A 13,143-nucleotide genomic window follows, 5' to 3' on the forward strand; every position below is an offset into this window, starting at 1 on the left:
CCACTTTTCTTGTCAACTCTTCAAAAAAAATCAACAAGATTCATCAAACATGACTTTCCTTTCACAAACCCATGCTGGGTGCCCCTGATCTATCCCTGCCTATCCAGATATTTGTACATACTATCTCGAAGTATACCATCCATAATCTTCCCCACTCGGAAGTCAAACTTACTGGCCGATAATTACTTGGACTCCACCTACTGCCTTATTTGAACAACAGAGCTACATTTGTAACCCTCCAATCCCGCGGCACCACACCCTCCTCCAGTGATCTTTGAAAAATCGCTGTCAGTGCCCCCGCTATTTGTTCCCTGACCTCCCTTAAAGTCCTGGGAAAAATCCCATCAGGACCAGGAGACTTATCCACTTGAATTGACCCAAGAAACTGCAAACCTCTCACTTTACTAAACCTTATCCTTTCCATAACTAACCCCTTTGCCTCTCTTATCTTGTATTGCCCAATGTCCGTTTCCCTCGTGAATACAGACGAGAAAAAATTGTTCAATATTTCTCCATCTCATACGGTTCCTGAAATAGTTCACTGGTCCCATCATCCAGTCGACCTATTCTGTGTTGAACCCTCCTTTAACTGTTCACATATCTGAAAAAACCCTGAGGATTCTCCTTCGCCTTATTAGCTATGGACACTTCATCCCTTCTTTTTGCCTTTCTAATTTCCCTCTTCAAGTTCTTAAGAGTATGTCAAAATGATCACTGGATCCACAGTTCTCCCTAACGCTCTCCTCTGTCACCTGTCCCATTACATTCCCAAACAACAGATCGAACGCTGCTCCCACTCTAGTTGGCGTCTCAACATATTGCTGCAAAAAGCAATCCTGAACACAATGCATAAATACTAAGCCATCCTGCCCTTTTACTGACTGCATTTCCCAATCAATATTTGGAAAATTGAAATCCCCAACCAACACCACCCTATTTCAACTGCATATCCCACCTATTTCCTTGCACATTTGCTCTCCTCGTTCCCTTTCCCCATTTAGAGGCTTATAATATACCCCATAATAATAACCTCACCCTTCTTATTTTTCAGCTATACCCACACTGCCTCTCTTGACGAGCCCTGCAGTCTATCTTGCCTCAGCACTGCTGTAATATCCTCCCTGACATGTAATGCCCACCTCCCCCTCTTAATCCACCAACTCTGTCACATCTGAAGCAGCAAAATCGTGGAACATTCAACTGCCAGTCACAACCTTCTTTCAATCATGTCTTGCTAATGGCCACACATCATAATGCCACATGTCAATCCACATTAATTCTCGCATTAAAATAAATACAACTCAGGGATCTCCAACATCCTACCTTCTGCATATCCTCCTATCTACCATTCTCACAATTTTCATTGCAGTATCTGTTTACTACTTCCTGCTTTTCCTCCCTCAAATTATTTTCCTTATCCTACTAACCCTGACCCTACTGTCCTGCCTAACCTGAAACCCTGTTCCTAACCATATCAGTTTAAACCCCTCCTGACAGCCCTAGCAAATGCTCCCACCAGGAGTCTGGTCCCTCTGAGATTAAGATGTCACCCATCATTATGGTATAGGTCCCAGCTTCCCCAAAAAAGGTCCCAGTTGTCCAAGAATTGAAACCCAGTCTCTGACTCCACCCCTTGAGCCACATGTTTAACCTCCACCTAATCCTAGGTGCTCGCTGGAAGTGCTAGCAGCCTGATGTTACTCTCGGAATAAATGAAACAGGAAGGACCACAGTGCTAGCCTGAAAGAAAGAAGTTATCATCTGGAGAACCCTGATGGGCCAAGTTTTATCAGCGACACATTGAGCTGACTAATGGTGGTAGCTCAGTTGTGAAGATCCTGGAACAACAAATCTCTCTCTGCAAACCCTACAGAACTTTCCTGAGTTGCAAAGCCTGATGAACTTTATACATGTTCAATTCCATGCACAGTATTAGAATTGCCTACAACCAATGAACTTAGAAGAATGAGAAGTGAGATTGAACTGTGAACCAAATAACTTTTCTTAAATTTACACACACATCATACACGTGCACTTAGACTTAGAAGGGGATTAAGGTTAGTTAAGTTAATAGAGATAAGTTAAAGTTTGATTCTGTTTTCATGTTTAAAGATAATTAAAAACAACTTATCTTTATATAACTACTCGTCCTGTGAATGTCTATTGCTGCTGGGTTTTGGGGTCCTTTAGGCTCATAACACCATAGTCTGGCAACGTACATGGACCTCCTTCCCACTCCATCCATTTTGGATCCCCACATGAAGAGGGAAACTGCTCTGGTAATAGCCAGGGCAGAGGTGTGTGGGATGGGCCACGCCTGCATCACACGCAGCAGTACCGAGAGCACCTTGCACCTGATGACCAGGTTCTTCCCCATCACTGAGAGGGAATGTCATTCCCACAGACCCAGTTTCTGGTGGACTTTTACAATCGGCTCTGACCATTTTTTTGTTGCATGCCTCGGCCTCTTCAAGCCAGTTCCCCGACACCTTCAGGTAGTCAGATCTGACTGTGAAGAGGACAGCGGACTAATTTATCAAAGTGCATTCCTCGCTTTTGTTCCAGTTTACCCTGAAACATAGATTTGTATACTTCCTGGTCCAGCCACTTCCAGACTTGTGTACAACTCAGCCGGTCTCCCAGAACTGGGGGGTCTCTGTGCTGCTCCCTGTCTCCTGGAGCTGGGGGTCTCTGCACTGTCCCCATCTTGCAGATCTGGGGGTCTCTACACTGCTCCCTGTCTCCTGATATTGTTGTTTTATTCTCCACCAGTCCCACAGCACAACCCTGACCCCTGGACGGAATGTAGAGGTACAGAGGGATCAGTGAAAATATGGGTAGTTTTGCCAGGGTGGGGTCCATCCAGGAGCCTGATAACAGCAGGGAACCAGTGGAAGGGGATGGAGGGCATTCGATGGTGCACAAGCAGGACACTGCTGAGGGTGCAGATTCCCTCGGGCTCTCGAGGGGAGAAGGCGCTGGTTATTCCAATGGTTTAGGTGATCAAGGGTCGACATATCAGGTGCCTGGAACTGTCATGAGGATACTAAGGGCTGGTAGAGGTAGGTAAGGAAGGGGCAGTTGTGTACCGACGAGGGATTGATGAGTGAGAGGCCACATGGATGGGACTTCGAGACAAGGGGCCTCTGATTGTCCAGGGATGGGGCCTGTAAATAGACCCGCAGACATCCAGCACACAGCATCTTTGACCCACTACCATCAGGAAGGAGATATGGAGGAACAAAATCAGGCTGCCAGACAGGGAAATAACTTCTTCCAACAGGCCGTGAGATTGACAATGCAATGTGAGTTGAATGGGTCCGTGGAATGTAAAGGATGAGAGGGATATGGACTGTTTGCAAGCAGCTTGGCCATCAGAAAAGAAGGGCCAAAAGGATGGTTTCGGAGTTGTCAATCTGGACCACACTTTTGAGTTGAATCCTTAAATAATTCATGACAGGCAGGACTATCATTTTAGATGGAGATTTTAGATTGACACATGCAGCCCGGGAACAGGCCCTTTCAGCCTCTGAGCCACAACCACTCAATTACACCAATGACCTACAACCCCCGGTACGTTTTAAATTGGGGAAGGACCAGGAGCAACTGGTGGAAATGCACGCAGACACAGGAAGAATGTACAACTCCCCAGAGACAGTGTCAAATTTGAACCCGGCTCGCTGGCCCCTTATCAGCGTTTTTCTAACCGCAGCACTAACCTCGCCACTCTCAATGATTCCCATGGTTCTTCCTCCTTCTTTCCATTAGCTGTGATTGCTTCCAATTCCAGTGCCCTTGTTTCCCTGAGACTCTGACCCCAGCCCAGTGACTCTGTCCCTAATGCCTCTCCCTGGCCAGATGATCACCAGTCTCTTCTGGCTCTCACCCAAATTTTCTTACCCAATTCCATCACCTACAACCCCCTCGTCATGGCCCACCCACTCGCCCACAGGGCCAAGGGTAGCAAGGTGGGGGCAGGTCCAGCCTGTAGTCACAAAGCTTGTCAAAGGACAAGTGAGAGCAGGAGTCCTGGGGCAAGAGGTGAAGGGCAGTGTGTACTTTAGCAGCCAGCTACACAGGGTCACAGCCTCCAGGGTGGGGGGAGAGAGAGAACTGGCTCAGATGGGACAGATGTCCCAGTGCCAAGGGTCAGGGAATTCCCCAGCTCGGTGAAGGTCTGTGACACTGCCACTGGCAAGGAGACTGGACCACTGCCCTCCCCACATCTCCACCATCTGGGGGTCCCAGGAGCAGCTCAGGTTCCAAGGCCTGTCAGTGGGGGAAGGGGGAGGTTCGGGAATTGGGGTGGGGTAGTTCTGAATGGTGATCGAGAGGATCGGTCCAGTGGGAGGACAGACATGACAGACATGAGGGCTGGGGCTTCAGGACAGATCCCGTGGGGAGGCTGGAGTTTTGGGGACCAGCCGGTGGGGGACAATGGCTTTGGAAATAGACCTAGTGGGGGTCAGGGGCTTTGGGGAGAGACCAGTGGGTTTGTGGGAGGACCTGTCGGGCAAAAGAATTAGTGACAGACCAAGTTGGGAATGGCATTGGGGATGGACTCAGCAGGAGATGGGATGTTGATGGACCCGGCGGGGATGCGTTTGGGAATGGATCCGGTTGGGGATGGTATTGGGATGGATCAGGTGGGGGACGGTATTGGGGTTGGACCCAGTGGGGGACAAGATTGGGGATGGACCCAGCGGGAGGTGAGATTGGGGATGGACTCGGAGGGAGACGGGATTTTGGATGGACCCGGCGTGCACAGAATTGGGGATGGACCCGGCGGGGGACGGTATTGGGGACAGATTCAGCGGGGGACGGTTTTGGGGTTGGACCCAGCAGAGGACGGGATTGTGGATGGACCCGGAAGGGGATGATATTGAGGATGGACCTGGCGGGGTCAGTTTTGGAGATAGAAATGCTGGGGGATGGACCCGGCAGGGGACTGCCCATTGACTCCATCTTCAATGCCTCACACCGGCCGGATGATCACCGTTCTCTTTCCCAGGTCTCACCCAAACTTTCTTACCCCAATTCCACCACCTACAAACCCTTGTCATGTCCCACCCATTCACCCACAGGGCCAAGGGTAACTAGGAGGGGGAAGCTCCTGGCTGTGGGCACACAGCTCGTTGAAGGACAAGTGGGAGCAGGAGTCCTGGGGAAGAGGTGAAGGGCAGTGTGTACTGTAGCAGCTAGCTGAACTGGGCCACATTCTCCAGGATGGTGGGGGGAGAGAGAGAGAGAGAGAGAGGACTGGCTCAGATGGGATAGATATCTGTGTGCCAAGGGTCAGGGGATTCCCCAGCTTTGTGAAGGTATGAGGCACTGCCCTTCCCACATCTTCACTGTCTAGGGGTCCTAGGAACAGCTCAGATACCAAGGCCTGTGGGTGGGGGAAGGGGAAGTTTAAAGAACTTTGGTGGGGGTAGTTGTGATGGGTAATCGATTGGAGAGGGTCCCAGTGATGGAACTGGTCTGGTGGGAGGACAGACCTGATGTTGTGCCTTTGGATACAGGCGAATTGGTGTGGGGGACAGGGACAGGGACTTTCGGCTGGGCATGTTGTGGGACAGGGGCTTGTTGAAAGCCCTGGTGGGAGACAGGAGCTCTGGAGACGGTCCAAGCAATGGGTGGAGCATTGGGGATGTGCCCAGTGGGGAATAGGGGCTTTGTTGACAGGCCTGACAGTATTTTGGGGATGATCTCAGCAGGGGGAGGGGTTTGGGGACAGGACTGGTGGGAGATGAGGGCTTTGGGGAAGGGCCAGGTGGCTGACAGGGGACAGTATTAGGGAAGGACCCAGAGGACAAAACCACCCCTGGAGCTCTGGTTCACCTCGGGTCACTCACCTTGGCCCACGGATGTGCTTTGATCTGCGGGAAGCTGAATTCGTTGCAGTTTGGGTTCATCTCCCTGATCTGCTCCCTGGTTGAGGTCCACAACACCTGTTGGGACAGAAACCACCTTCACTACTGGCTCGGGGTGGGGGGAGCAGGAGGGTGACAAGGGGAGGGAATTCAGTGTATGTGTACCAGGTCATGGACATGGGACGAGCCCTAGAACTGGGGTGGTGGTGAAGGCTGAAACCTTAGGGGCATTTAAGAGGCTCTGAGTCACGTGGATGAAAGAAAAATGGAGGGTTTTGAGGGAGGAAGGGGTTAGTTATTTTTATTTTGGTATGAATACATCGGTCGGCACAACATCGCGGGCTGAAGTGCTTGTACTGTGCTCTCATGTTCTATGTTAAACGTGTCCTGTCAGTCTTTCAGCAAGCGGATATGTCGGGGAGGGACCGCTGCCGACTGGCACATTCCAGGCTGCAGGGGTACATGCTGAGGGATGCACGGAGGCTTGGCGTAGCCAGCACGAAGGCACTATGGGGATGGATCATAATCCTTCCATAACCGTGCACTGAGAGGCTGAGACCAAGGGGAACTCCTCCAACAGCAGAGGGGGGCAGTAACCACACGGTATCAAAGTGGTGGCAATGAAGGTAAACAGAGACGTATACAGCAATGTGCAGTGAAGGGAATATCTGGATACAACAGGAGGAGGAGAAAAGACTTGGAATGGTCTTCCTCTTTGGAAATAATTTGTAAATAAAGTCAATTTTGCGGGGTTGGGGGGAGGGGAAGAGAAAAGCCCTACTCAGTCAACTTTGCTTCATGAGATACATTCTCCGATCCAGAAAATCTATTCTGCACCCGCTCCAGAGTACAAGATCAAATTTATTACCCTTGGATAGCACAAGTACGACCTGATAAAACAGAGTTCTCGGGTAAACATATGCAAACACACAACCAAGCCCTCACACAACAGACAAATGATACATGTGCAGCACGTCCAGAAAAATTACTCGATATTGTTGAATAAATAGCAGAGTCGAGGAGTATTTGTATGAGCAGCTCATCAATCGTTCCATGTTCTCCCTGCCTGGAGGAAGAGGCTGTTCCTGGGCCTAGTGGTACTGGCTCTGAAAGTCCTGGATCTCTTTCCCGACGGGATTAGCTGGATGATGCTGTTGGCCGTGTGAAGGGGGCCTCGATGATTTTGTCAATGATCATAGTGGATCACATTGATATTTGGGGTGGTGGGGAGCAGGAGGGTGTCCCCAGTGTTGCTCTAGCCCACTTTACGTCCTGTGGATTGACCTCTGATCATTTTTAAAAAATATTATTTGTAAATAAAATCCACAAAGAATTCACACAATTAATAATAACACAAATAAAATATAAATACACTTGTCATAGTTAAAAGAAAGAATAAAAAAATCCCCCCCCATTAAACCACCCCATCTCCCCTCCATCCCCTTGCTAAAAGAAAAAGAAGAAAAATGAGGACAAGGGTCCCCCAACAGGAGAACCAATTACTTTAACGTTCCTTTTCAAAAACTGAGGCCTTAAGGAGAAAGGGAATGTTAGAGCCACCTTTGTAAATATGGGGTCCATATTCTTCCACAATATATGGTTGAGGCGGCCTGCTCACCAGGACGAAAGCCAGTACACAAGATGCATGACGAACGCGGTGACTACACAGATCCTGCGGCAACCAATCATCTTCGTCCCAGGTGACATCCCGCACAGTGGGAAGCAATGAGCAATGGCGAGAACACCCACCAATCCGAGGCTGGCTTTGCCGTCTCGAAAGACCTGTCATCAGTAGCGGGAGAGTATATAAGCAGAGCTGCCAGTTCAACGAACCAGTCTTCGACTTCGACTTCACGGGTGTGTATCATTCATTCCACACATCATGGTGAGTGTGCTGGATATCGGTGCAAAGGAAGAGACTTTCACCATTGACCACCTCAAACCAGCACATCTGGACATTAGCATATTCAGCCCCCACGACCCAGATATAGGCGACCGAAAGCAGCGAACAGCGCTGGTTCTAGGGAGGTGGGGCATCATGCTAACTGGGATGCCACCCTGTACACAAGATGGCCGACGAATGTGGCAACTGTTCAGAGTCCACGGGGACCAACAACTTTCATACCAGGGGACAACGCACACGGCAGGAATCAACAAAGAAGGGAACACCGAACAATTGGAGGCCGGCATGGATGTGACATCACTCCAGTCAACAGCAGCAGGGAGAGAATAGAAGCAGAGCTGCGAGTGTAATAAAGGAGTCTTTGACTTTGAATTTTTGGGCGTGTGTCCGCCTTTCCACCCATCACAGTAGCTCGCATGCTCAAATTTCACATCGAATGGTCTTGCTCATCTTACATCGGGAGTCACGTGTACAGTTTCCTTACCTGAAGCATGAGAAGTGCACAAAGATCGTCAGATTTGTTTCTGGGGTGTTTTAAGCAGGTGATAGAAGGAAAGTTTGAATGTGGATCTCTTGGTCGTTGGTAAAAAGGGAGATGACCTTACAACATTATGAGAGGACACAGCAGCACGGATCGAGAGAGGATAATGCAAAGGAGCCGAACACCGTGTCACAATTTCCCAATAACCGATCAGCTGCTTAGACTTTAAGAAATGTCTTCAATGAAAATGTAATATCCTTGGAATTCTCTCCGCTTTTGAAGGTGCATTTGAAATTGGGATCCGTGGACTTGTGATGAGTTTATTGCCGTACCCACTCATAGAGGGATCATATGCATTGAACTTAGATGTAGATACTTTGAAAAAAGTAGCAAACATTAAATTGGATGCGGTAATAAATATGAAGGAAAGATTGAGAATAAATAGTCTCCCTTGCAGTTGGGGTACAATGTATTTCTTGAGATCAGAGGAATCCTGGAGCCAGGACAAAGTGATCCTGTGTTTCCCAAGGATTTGATTGTTGTTGGATTAGTAAAAAGTGGAAGGGCCGAAGGGTCTTCTGATCCTTCGACTGCTTGATTTGTCTTCTGATGCTGATTGAGTTCACCTGTGTATTCGCTCGCTCGCTCGCTGATTGGTTGCTTCATTTACGCGAGGCAACGGGTTGATTCGGTGAGGCCGCTATTTGATTGGACGCTGAAGTCGGGTTGGATTGATGGGCGGGTTCGCGGGTTGATTGGCTCTTGCTGTGAGGAGGCGGGACATTTGCAGCAGCGTCGTCTGCTCGGGGTCCGTCGTGTCGCCTCTGGCGCGAATGGGAGTAAGTTGGCGGAGGCGCCGGATCCTTCCACAGCCGCGCGGTCCAGGGAAAGCGGGGGACCCGCAGCCCACCGGGCCCCACCCGGGAGCGGCCGGTACCGGCGGGGTGTTTGGGTGGAGCCGAGGCGTCGATACGAGGTTTGATGCCGCCGACAGGGCGAGGCTGGAGGCCGCGGGGTTACTTGCAGCGGGAAGGGGCCGGGGCAGGTGATTGGCAGGTCTGGTTTGCGCATGCGTGGTGAGTTCGCGCATATGTTGCAGATACGCATGTGCCGATTGAGGGCGACGAAGCGAACCCTTTCGCAAGTGGCAACTGACCACTGGCGCATGCGCACAGAAATTAAGATGGCTGCCCCCAGCTAATGGACCCTGAGTCACAAAGTCAATCCTGTGACTGTTCTCGTTTGTCAAATCATTTGATTTTAAAAATAGGCTCTAAGACTTCAGGGCTCCTCGCACGGGGGCAAAACCCCGACTTGCGACCATCGTGGTCCCACCCTCCCCCCCTACTCGACCATTGTGGGACCTTTGGACTAAACTCCTTTAATTAAAATAATAACTGTTTATAAACTCCTACAAGACTTCAGGGCTCCTCGCACGGGGGAAAAACGCCGACTTGCGACCATTGTGGGGTCTGATTGATCCTTTGGACTACACTATGGTCGCAGGTCGGGGAGGACCTGTCGGGGTCATTGGGTCGCTGAGGAAGGGATGGAAAACCAATCCATTTTTTGCTTCCCAATGCTCATAGAATGTCTGATTCCATCCGTTTTTCCTGTTGTAGTATCACATTCTTCATAAAGCTAGATGTTATTTTTTAAAGTTGTGTCACCTGAACAATAATGCTCCAATCCTTCTGATCCTGACGTACCATGTGTTTAAAATGTAATGTTTCTCAGTTACTTGATCGAATGCCTTAAAAATATAGGGACTTTGGTGTTAAAAATACAGAGTAAAGATTTCACCAATCCTTTTGAATTTATGATCTCTGAGATTTCTGGTCTTGTTTTCTATTTAGGTTGGTGTATCTTGCAGACCTGTTTGGTTGCAGCAAGTAAGAAGTTATCCATTTGTAGCATCCGCTGCGGCAGTGCGACCAAATAAAGAGACATCCACCCAAGGTGAGTGTAAAACAAAGACTGGTTTAAATTCCCCACGTGTGCTCACTGGCCCACCCACTTCTGGTGACGTACCCCTGACTTCCAGCATCACTCTCCAGCTGGCTGGCCGCTACGCGGAAGTGAAGGGCATCTCAGCCCGCACATGGTGCAAGGCCCAGGCTCCTTCTCATCTTGGACTGTCCAAGTGTTGCAGTGATTTGGCCTTTTTTGCTTGCCCAGTTGCCTGGTGCGCTACAATCTCAGCGTTGATAAGGGAGAAATTCTTTCAATGTTTTATTAACTTTTATTACAGAATTCTTCCTAGTTTATCTGTGTAACATTGAAAATTATGGGTTTTCATGAACAGGAATCATGATTTTACTCATAATTTGGTGAGCCAATTGATAGGACAGTTTTTGCTCATGCCCCATGGGAAGCAAAATAAAATTGAAGTGACAAAATTAGGAAGGTTTGTTGACCCTTCTTTTTAAGCAGTATGTCAGGATGATTTTCATCTTGCTTGCTGAATTAAAATGTGATTTGTCAGTTCTTAATGGCAGCTGCCATTATTGGCATTACAAGGAGAGATGGGAAATGGGTCAGGTCCTTGGTGGTCCCAGTAATGCAACGGAGAAAGATGTCACAGGGCTGAATGTGGTTTAGGGAGGGAGAGGGTATTAATTTTTAGGAAAAGTATGTGGCCAGCCACCTATCAATATTTTTTTATCAAATAGAAATTCCTGCTGGTAGAAGCCATTTCCTACTTTGAACAGGCCCAATGTCATTATCCAAGCAGATATTGTTAAGAGCCCAAAGGATCCCAAAACCCAGCAGCAAGAGACATTCACCAAGACAAGTGGTTTTTAAAACAGAAGTTATTTTTAATCAAATTTAATCATTAAATTAGAATTAAAATTTAACCTAACTCTATAATTAACAAACCCAAATTAACCCCTTTTTAATTCTAAGTGCACATATTTGTAATGTGTTTAAATTTAAGAAAAGTGATTTGGTTCACAGTTCAATCTTACTTCTCTTTCTTCCAAGTTCTCTGGATGCAGGCAATTCCGCTGTGCACAGAATGGAATGTGTATAAATTTCACCAGGATTTGGTGCTCGAAAGGTAAATGTTTACCGCTCAGGATAGTTCTTGTAGGGTTTTTAGAGAGAGATGTGTTGTTCTAGGATTTCCACAACTGAGGTACCACCATTAGTCACCTCAATGTCTCACTGATGAACTTTGCCCCGTTAGGGTTTTCCAGATGGTAACTTATTTCTGCAAGCTACTACAGAGTTCCATTCCTCTTATTCCAAACAACAGGAGTTCTTTCTTCTGCTTAACCTAGTGTTAGATAAACAAACCCTAGGAGTGACTTTCCTGTAAGCAGCCTGCAGAAAGGTACTTGTAGCCAGCCTGGCTCCATTTCCAAACAATGGTCATTCATTTTATGACATCAGTTTGATTAACACTTGTGAATGTGCAGAACATTCTCCAGAGATCTTCAATATTTCTTCAGTCTTTCAAATAAGATGTTTTAAAATGTATGTGTGTGTATGTATGTAACCTACTCTAAATCTTACCAAAATACCAAATATTACCAAATTCTCCAAATATATTTATCCATTACAATATCACGTAAGGAGAATTTAAGAGACTCTTAGACAGTCATATATGGGTGAAAGAAAAACAGGGTTGTAGCGGATACACAGCGCAGTATTACAAACCACCACCATCAGTTCACAGACTTACCTGACACGTCGCGGGCTAACAGTGCTGGGTACCAAAGTACAGTGAGTGGATCAGATGAAGCCCCTGCCTAAAGCCATGGGGCACTAATGGCTCGTAGCTTTAACCTGCTGGTCCTGTGGACCGGAAGGTGTTCACTAATATTCTCATTGACAGGCAGGGAATAAAAGGTCTGTGTATGTCTGCAATAAACCAGTCTTGAGTTGACTACCTTTGTATGTGTTTGCCTTTATTTAGTAGCATCTACCGCAGTAGCCGCTACAGGGTATTATTTTTTTGTTAGAAATATCAAGATCAACACATCGTGGGTCAAAGGGCTTGTACCGTGCCGTAATATTCTGTTATTTCTGTTATTGCTTGACTTTGAATATCTGTTGTAAGTACTGTGAGACTTCAATAATGTAGCAAATGTGCACAGCAACATTGCAGTCAGGAGTTTGTATCTCCTGGTTGACGGGCTTTTCTCTTTTTTACACAATGCTTTCTAGTTCTCGTCAGTAAGAAAAGAAATATTGTGCATGTTGAATATGTCATTATGTCTAAAATTAACACTGGAAAAGAGTCAGTCACATCAAGGTAAATAGCACCCTTTCGTGGCTGGTGCAGTTTCCTGACGGGCACAGGTTATCACTCGGTGGCGACAGTGATGTGAAAATGTGGGTAAATTATTTTGTATATGATTTATACATGTTAAAATTAGCTGTTGTTTGTTCCAATTTCAGGTAGGTGTGGTTGCAAAGTGGGTAAGGATAGAAAATACTTGGGGATAAAAAACTGGGGCTTGCATTTGATGGTGTGAAAGTCAAAATGGAAACTCAGAATAAGGCTCATCTGATTTAGCAAGCCACTGGCTCTTATACTTCCACCAGAAGTGAATCTAGAATTGAATTTTGAGTCATTTACGGTGGGTAACTTCAAAGTCTGTTGATTGTAAGACTAAATTAAGAGCCCTTTTGCCCCTGACTGTGCTGAAAGATTGTTTTGTTTATCAACTAAATCTTTCTGAGAGGGAGAATAGACTGAAGCTACTTTCGTACTTGTTGGTGATGATCTTTCAACTAATAACAACTCCTAATTCCTCCCAGTCCTCGGGCATTTTCTCCTGCAATCTACATCAGTTACCACCATCCAGGGATTCTCATGAAGGGTAAGTTTCAAATTCACCTCCTCCAACCATGTCCGTGCCCTCTGTGGCAAGAAA

The 13,143-nt window shown here is 47.3% G+C and overlaps 1 long non-coding RNA gene across 2 annotated transcripts in view; it reads left to right on the plus strand.

The window, feature by feature from the left end:
* The first annotated feature begins 9,106 nt into the window (after window positions 1-9,106).
* LOC138745401 (uncharacterized) overlaps window positions 9,107-13,143 on the plus strand; it is a 38,337-nt gene continuing 34,300 nt past the window's right edge. For both annotated transcript variants that reach the window (XR_011346239.1, XR_011346240.1), the window contains exons 1-2: window positions 9,107-9,233; window positions 10,114-10,216. This is a non-coding gene — a long non-coding RNA (uncharacterized lncRNA). The remainder of the gene's footprint in view (window positions 9,234-10,113; window positions 10,217-13,143) is intronic.

This window comes from Narcine bancroftii, chromosome 11, assembly GCF_036971445.1.
Source record: "Narcine bancroftii isolate sNarBan1 chromosome 11, sNarBan1.hap1, whole genome shotgun sequence".
NCBI lineage: Eukaryota > Metazoa > Chordata > Chondrichthyes > Torpediniformes > Narcinidae > Narcine > Narcine bancroftii.